The sequence below is a fragment of the Monodelphis domestica genome, chromosome 1 (genome assembly GCF_027887165.1).
Source record: "Monodelphis domestica isolate mMonDom1 chromosome 1, mMonDom1.pri, whole genome shotgun sequence".
NCBI classification, from domain to species: Eukaryota; Metazoa; Chordata; class Mammalia; order Didelphimorphia; family Didelphidae; genus Monodelphis; species Monodelphis domestica.
Genome location: NC_077227.1, coordinates 642686209 through 642693922, shown reverse-complemented (window position 1 = coordinate 642693922; position 7714 = coordinate 642686209). Strand labels below are relative to the sequence as shown.

The 7714-nt window shown below is 38.1% G+C and overlaps 1 long non-coding RNA gene across 1 annotated transcript; it reads right to left on the bottom strand.

The window, feature by feature from the left end:
- Positions 1 to 1139: 1139 nt before the first annotated feature.
- On the bottom strand, positions 1140 to 5942 carry LOC107650673 (uncharacterized). Its single transcript, XR_001626417.2, has 3 exons — positions 5858 to 5942; positions 3128 to 3263; positions 1140 to 1456 (listed from the first exon to the last, which is right to left on the bottom strand). It is a non-coding gene; the product is annotated as an uncharacterized LOC107650673 (long non-coding RNA).
- Between the last annotated feature and the right edge of the window lie 1772 nt (positions 5943 to 7714).

Here is a 7714-nt window from a genome sequence, read left to right as displayed (position 1 = left end):
GTTAAGTTATTTGCCATGGGTCACACAGCTAGGAAGTGCCTGAGGTCACATTTGAACATAGGATCTCCTATCCCTAGGCCTGGTTCTCATTTCACCAAGCCATCTAGCTGCCCTAACTTTAATCTTATAATATATTGAAGGGAAAAGAAAAAAAAATATTGAAATGGAAAAATCAAGAATGAGACCACCTTAAAAAGTTGGCAACCCATGAAACAAAATTTGTAGATGTGGACACCTAATAGTGAGAGCATACTTGAATCTCCATATATTTCTAGTTTTCCTAAATGGCACAGTGTGACATACAGCTAACCAACTTCCACTAAAATTATATACACTAAAAAGAGATTAGAAATGAGATCCTTGGTACATACCTTCTTCTACCTGTCTCAACTGCTATCTAGTCTTTATGAAATGAATTAATTCCCTTGGATTGTGTGTGTGTGTGTGTGTGTGTGTGTGTGTGTGTGTGTGTTTCAATGGTTTTCAGACAACAAAGGATCTGCCAATGAGACAGAAACTCTTGGGTCTTGTTAGTCTCCACATTAGTGACAAGATGAATGACAGGGGGTTCTTTGGACCTAATACCTCATACTATTCAAGGCCTGCTCAGGTCTTTTTTAGCATGTGGATTTTTGAAATGATAGATCATAACCACAGGCCCAATGCGTGTGGATGGGAATTGCATACACTTAATATTTCAGGGGAAGTGTATGCAACCTAATCCAATCACTCTGAAAAATGTGGCAAATGGAAATGCATAAAGAAAGCAGCTGGCATAAAAGAGAATAAAGAAGAAATATTGATGAAGCTCTGTATGGATTAGGCAAAATATATTCATGTTGTATTTGAATAGATATGTATATGCACATATATACTGTGTTATAGGCATTGGATGGCCAGTGCACTAAAAAAAATCAGATCAGAAAATGTCTTTTCTTTCAAGCTAAAATATTCACCAATCTCCCATTGTGGGTTGGTGTCCTCTTTGTAAATACCTAGAGTAGTTTTTAATGAGAAAATGTAACCAATATTTCAAAAGTATGGATAGAGTGTGGAAATTTTCTGGTTGTTCTAAAGAGTAGGTAAATAGAAAAGCTTTGGAATATTCTTTTCTATTAAGTTTTTAGTTTTGGGGGGGGTTTTTGCTTTTTAAACAGGAGAAATTTTTATTTGTGATGGTTAAATCAATTATGGTCATGCTCAGATGAAGGAATGTGGACTTAATAACCTCTGAAGGCGTCTTCTAATTTCCCTGATTCTGCATTGAGATGTGGTCCTTCCCTGCTGTGGCTACAATATTAAAATCTCCCTGAAATATATGGTGATTTCTAGTTGATTCAGCTCAACAGAAGACAGAAGCAACATCTTGGACCCAGGATACCAAAGTCTATCTTCTGTTTTTCTCTCTTTTTCTCTTCTTTCCTCACCTTCTAAAATCCAAAAGGGAGGTTGATAGCTGGGGGGAAAGGGGAATATAATTAGAATTAAGGTGGAAGAACCAAAGAATATAATCAAAGTTAGGGACTATGGCCAATACTAAGTTAGCATGATGGAAATTAGAGATGATGGCTAAGCTAGGGAGACATAGACATTATTAAAAGGATGAACCTTTTGGAAGAAGGGGCAGTATTCCTCCCTCCACCTAAACAGAACACAATTTTATCATTGAATCATAACTTTAGACATATAAAGGAATTTAGCCAACTTGCTTAACATTTAGGAAACTGAGACCACAGAGGTTATTTGATTTTGTCCATTATCATCTAGACATTAAGTGGCAATCAGGAATTACATCCGAGTCTTACTACTTCAAATTTTGTTCTCTCTCTACTAAAACAACAATTAAAATGTTTATTAGATCCAACTCATAGTGTAAGTGCAACAGGCTCTTTAAAAGTGGCATGACTGTCAGTCTTGGTCACCTACACAATAGTCTTCACCAGCCATGAGACTGAGACCCAGTAAATATCATTAGTGGAATTGTTCTGTCTGTTGTCTGTTTACAAACATGGGCTCACAACATTTTATGGCTTTTCCTAGTGGCATGAATCAATATTTATGCATAAAATATGGATCCCCAGCGATTTCCCAAAGGATTTGTCCCATAGAGAGTTCAAGGAACTCAGAATAGGAAGGAAATTGAATTCACTTAAACAATTTTCTGAAGATGGAAAAAGATAATAGTTTTCTTACATTGAAGCCACTCCCATTTACTAAAGCCAAAAAACAATACCTCAATCTTCTTTTGAAGCATACATGTCCCATATATCAGTTGAAGCACCTTTGGAAAATAGCCAATTCGTCATAAAATGCTCAGCTAGACACTTAGAACCAATGGTCTGTTGGTCTTGCTAAAGGCATTAAAAAAAAATGTTTTTAAGAAAACAATGCCAATAGGTCATTAGAAAACTGCTTTGATTTCTTACATAATAGGCTATACCAGTTGTCCTGAAATGGTTATAGCATTACCACTTTATAAAGAAAAAGAATCTAGCAGTTTCAACCTATTAGAGAACAATTTTCTCTCTTGAGATATTGAACTTCTACAAGGCAACACTAGGGAAGAGACTCAGAGACAAGTTAAAAATTATAAGTGAACTTGATCAAGAAAGCCCAACAGAAACATCTTCTATGATATCTTTTACAGTCATCCTTTGGTCTTTATTATTATCCCTGCCCCAATACAGACTCTCATTACTGTCTCAAATACTGCAGTAGTCTCCTATCACGTGTTTCTAAATGCAATCTACCTTCCAACTTAATTTATTTAGATTATTTAGATACAGTCATATTTCTCCTCTGTTCCGAAATCTTAAGTGGCTCACCATCATCTCCCAAGTAAAATACAAACTCCTTTGCATGGAATTCAGTTCTCTGTAGGATCAGATACAACCATACCTTTCCAGCTCTATCAAACATTACCTCCATCCCAGAATCTTCCCTGATGCCTCCTTTGTTCCCAACTAGTTGGTGGCCATCTTTCCCACTTTGGTTTTATGCAACAATTTGTTTTGCATGTTTCAAAGATATTTAATAATAATCACACCATTTCATTACGCCTATGTCTATATAATCTTCTTCTGGACTTTTAGCTTCTAATTGGTTAGGATAGAGTAGAACAACCTACCACATTGTTCTGTTCCTTGGCCATCTTCATGCTACTTCTAGATGAGTATATACATTTCTTTTCCCTCTTTCCTGGACCTCCTTTCATTTTTCTTACTCTCGTTTTAGGAACAGTAATCAAATCAACACTAACATTTCTGGAAAAGACAAGTCAATCAATTACCTTATCAATGTGTTCACCTTCCCAGGTTACTCAATTAACTTAATTAATAACCCTCCCTGGCCACCTTTCCCTCTGTTCTCTTCCCCATTAAAATGTAATAGAATTATTAGAATGTATTATCTTGCCCTATTAGAATTAAAGATCTAGGAGAGTAGGGACCAGGGTTTTGTTTTTGTTTTATTTTTATTTTGTTTTGATATTCTCAGTATTTAGTACAGCATCTGGTAAACAGTAAGCATTTGATAAATGTGTACTTTTTGAAATTCATTCATTTATTTCATGAGGACTGGGACAATGTCTAATTTAAATTTTTTTATCTCACCTAGTGAGTACTTTGCACATAGTAGTTTGCTTAATAAATATTTGCTGACTCTGGAGTCAAAGGAGCTCAAGAGGAAAAAAGAGTGAGTTTCCTACTCACCCCAGAAGGTCGAAGATTAGATCTGGAAACTCTCTAACCCCACTTTATAGGTGAGAAAACTGAGGCCCAAAAAGGTTGAATCCATACAAGCAGTAAGTAAGTAGCAGACATAGAAAAAAGTCCACTTGAAACTTTTTCTAATGAGAACAGAAGTTAACAATTCCTTTCAAGTCAAAAAAATCTATCCTAGGATTTGGGGGATATTGGCTATTTTTACCCACGATAAGATATTTGGAAACCTTCAAATAATCAACTGAATAGTTCCCTTTTTATCCAAATGCTTGGTGTAATTTGTCCATAACAACAAACAAAGACACCACCTTCTCTTTGATTCTTTAAGTTTTATGGAACACTTTCTTCCCAGCAACCTTATGAGGAAGCAAATATCATTATCACCATTTTACAAGGCGGCTCAGAGTGGGCATGGTAAATATAGCTATCCCCCAGCATGGACACTCCATCACATTTCATCCTCCGTGACTAGAATGTCCTTTCTTCTCATCTACTCATTAGCTTCCTTCAGAGCTCAGTTCAAGAACTATCTTTCTCTATGAAGCCTCTACACTGCCAATGTCTTTCCCTAAAAATCCCTTTAAATCAATTTTAAATAATCCCATACATTGGTGTGTTGCCTCTCCCTGGCTAGATCGTAAGTTCTTTGAGGACAGGAACTGTTTCTGTTCTTGTCTTTGAGTGACCGATAATCAGAGGGTGCTTATTAAATGTATTCGATTGATGGGTAACTTTTGACATGCCATTGCGAGTTCAGAAAAAGATGCGAGCCCAACCTGTAAGCACCGAAAAGATCTCTTCCTATCGGGAAGATGGAATCGATACCTCCTGCCCTGTGTCCAGAGCAGCTCGAGGGAAGGGATGCCTTCCTCCTACCAGTATTGTTTCATGCTAAATTAGCAAGCTTGTCAAGGCATCTAGGTACTACAGTGATAAGCACTATATAAACACAGAGAGAGATCAAAATCACTACAATGATGAATGCTAATTGCTATCTTCATTTGCAGTGCAATTGGCATGGAAAGCAAAGTCAAGCATCCTGGGGTCCCCTGAGACAACACTCTAGATTGGGGTTTAGGGAACATTATGAAGGCCTTTACTCAGGAGGAAGCCGGGGGTAAAAAATTCTGGGAGTGCTTTGTAGACTCCACCTCCTTCCTAGCTTGCATCCTCTAGCCAAGCTTCCAGACCCTCTTTTTGATTTCTCTTGCTTGCTTCACAGCAAATCATACATGTAACCAGACATATGCAAAGTTATTGAATAAGTATGCATAAAAATGTGCATGGACACTGTGCAAATTTTACTTTCAAACCAAAGATGAGATACTGCAGATCAGAAATCAAACAAGAAGATATTTTCATTCTTTTTTTAAAGCCTTAATCAATCAAAGTATCTACCATTTACCAGACACTGGGGATACAAATATTGAAGCAAAACACCTTAGAAGTGCATGAAGTGGGGGCAGCTGGGTAGCTCAGTGGATTGAGAACCAGCCCTAGAGACGGGAGGTCCTAGGTTCATATCTGGCCTCAGACACTTCCCAGCTGGGTGACCCTGGGCAAGTCACTTGACCCCCATTGCCTAGCCCTTACCACTCTTCTGCCTTGGAGCCAATACACAGTATTGACTCCAAGACAGAAGGTAAGGGTTAAAAAAAAAAAAGAAGTGCATGAAGTAACTAAAGAGCACAATAGAGAGCTGGACTTGGAGTCAGGAAGAGCCGGGTTCAAATCTAGCTTCAAATATTTTACCAACCGCCTTGCCCTAGGCATCATTTTATCTTGCTCTGTTTTCATTGCTCAGTGTAAAAAAGAAGAGGTTGGACTCCATGGCTTCAATGGCTACTTCCAGCTCTTCAGACAGGAAAGGAGGTATATATGACCTTATAATAAGTAATGGGTCCAAAGTTGGATATAAGACAGTGGCCATGTGTCTGTGAACTCAAATACTAGTCAGATCATCCTTCTTAAGTTAATGTGAGATGATCAGATTTACTCACTAAACATTCCATCTAAACCCTTTACTTAAATCATGTCAAGGTCAGCACTCTACAAGATGACTTGAATGTGGTAAAAACATAATAAATGCTTGTCAAATTAGATTATATTCTTTTGTGCCCAAACTCTCCACCTACCATAATTCAGCTGACCAGATTTCTTTCATATAACCAGACACAGGAAGGATACCACTCCAACATTTTTCTCCCTCCTTGCTTCTTCTTCACCTCCAATTTTCTGTAAGCCAGCCAACCAACACCACTAGACCTTTCTGTTTCCTCTTAGCCCCCCGAGCCCCCTCCCAAACACAAATAATTGGATTGTCCCTGCCTGCAAACTCTTCACACTATATAAATAACGAGGGAGAGAAAACCCTCCTATAAATAAGGGGCAAACAGTGCCCCTGACATCATGTTCCTATTAACTCTCCCTTATTACTCAAAACAGGATGCCCTCCCCACCCCATCCTAGCCCCTTCCCCCCATCCCCCCCCTCCCAACAGCTTGCCGGTCCTTTGGATTTTTTTTCCCCAGGCATCCCTTCCTACATCAGGAAAGGCAACCCTGGTCTTTAGGCTTCACAGAGGAAGCTTCCTTTCCACAGTCAAGGATTTGATTGCACATCACCAGACTGGGAGCAACCCAATGAGATGCATACTCGAGTCTAGCAGGGGTTTCAGGCACGACAGCTTTGCATTGGGCACAGGTCAGGAGAACTTTGGTGTGGAGAACAGGTGGGCTACCTGACAGTCAGCAGGTAGTCTTGCTTTTGACTATCACCATTCTAAATCAGGATGTTTGGCAAATCATTAGTGTCTGCTAGCTATTAAACAGAGGAAAGTTCAAAAGCACACGTATGTTTTTCTCCTAGCTTCCCAGGTGGTAGCTGTTTCAAGCAGCAACCTTTTCACTTTGTACGATGAGACTTGTAAACTTCCCGTGGCTAAAACCGTGTTTTCTAACCAGGTGCCCGCAACTGAGCGGCGGTCTCTCAAGAGCAGCCAACTCCATATGCTAATCTCTGTCTACAGAACAGCCATTTGCTTCTCCTTGAAAGTTTATTGTTGAAATTACTGAAATGTACACAAATGACTACATTTGAAGGTGAAATTTGGTGGAAAAATAAAGATATAATAGGATTCTTTCTTATATAATTTCCTGGTGTGATGTCTGTCTTAAAAAATGAAGTGAAATTATATGATGTCAAAAAATCATGTTTCAAAATGATTGACAACATGCGAATGTTTTGCATTGTGAAATGAGGTGGAAAATTTTAATTGCATGATGGGAGGACATAATATTTATTAGAACCTTGTAACCACACAGGATTGCAATGAAGAGGACACAATTTTAAATTTTGCGTTAATACTTCAGGCTAAATCTTAAATGAGCACACAGAAGTAAAATTCTTTATCAAAACCTCTTCTTATAGTATATGATTAAGTTTTCAGACTAATAGCTAAACAGCATCAGTGTGATTGGCACATTAGCATCCTGACAAAGAGGTTTTCTAGTACATATTCCTATTTGGGCTTAAACAATGTAGCTCTATGCAAGGCACCTACCGGGTCAGGGAAAACCAAGCTGACATGGTTGTGGTATTCACCAGACAAATTCAGCAAGTGTTTAGTTGGCCATCTGAGATTGAGGAGAAGGATATGAGAATGGAACAATGAACACGTTAAATTAAAAGTAGAGATGAAGAGAGCGTATAACAGGGACAAACTAAAGGAGCTGGCAAAGAGATCTAGAGCTTGATTTTTTTTAATAATCAAAACAAACTTAAAAGAGAAAAAAACTAGGCAAGAATACCAATAAAAGTAACTGACGATGAAAATCTATTGAAATGATCTGGTCAACTCATCTCCTTTCAAAACTTAAGTGTTTATTATATGCCAATTACAAGAAATATAAAGATGAAAATAAAAGTCACTGTCTTCAAGGAGATTATACATCATTGCAAAGGGAGAGCTCAGCTATTGACAATAAGAGAAG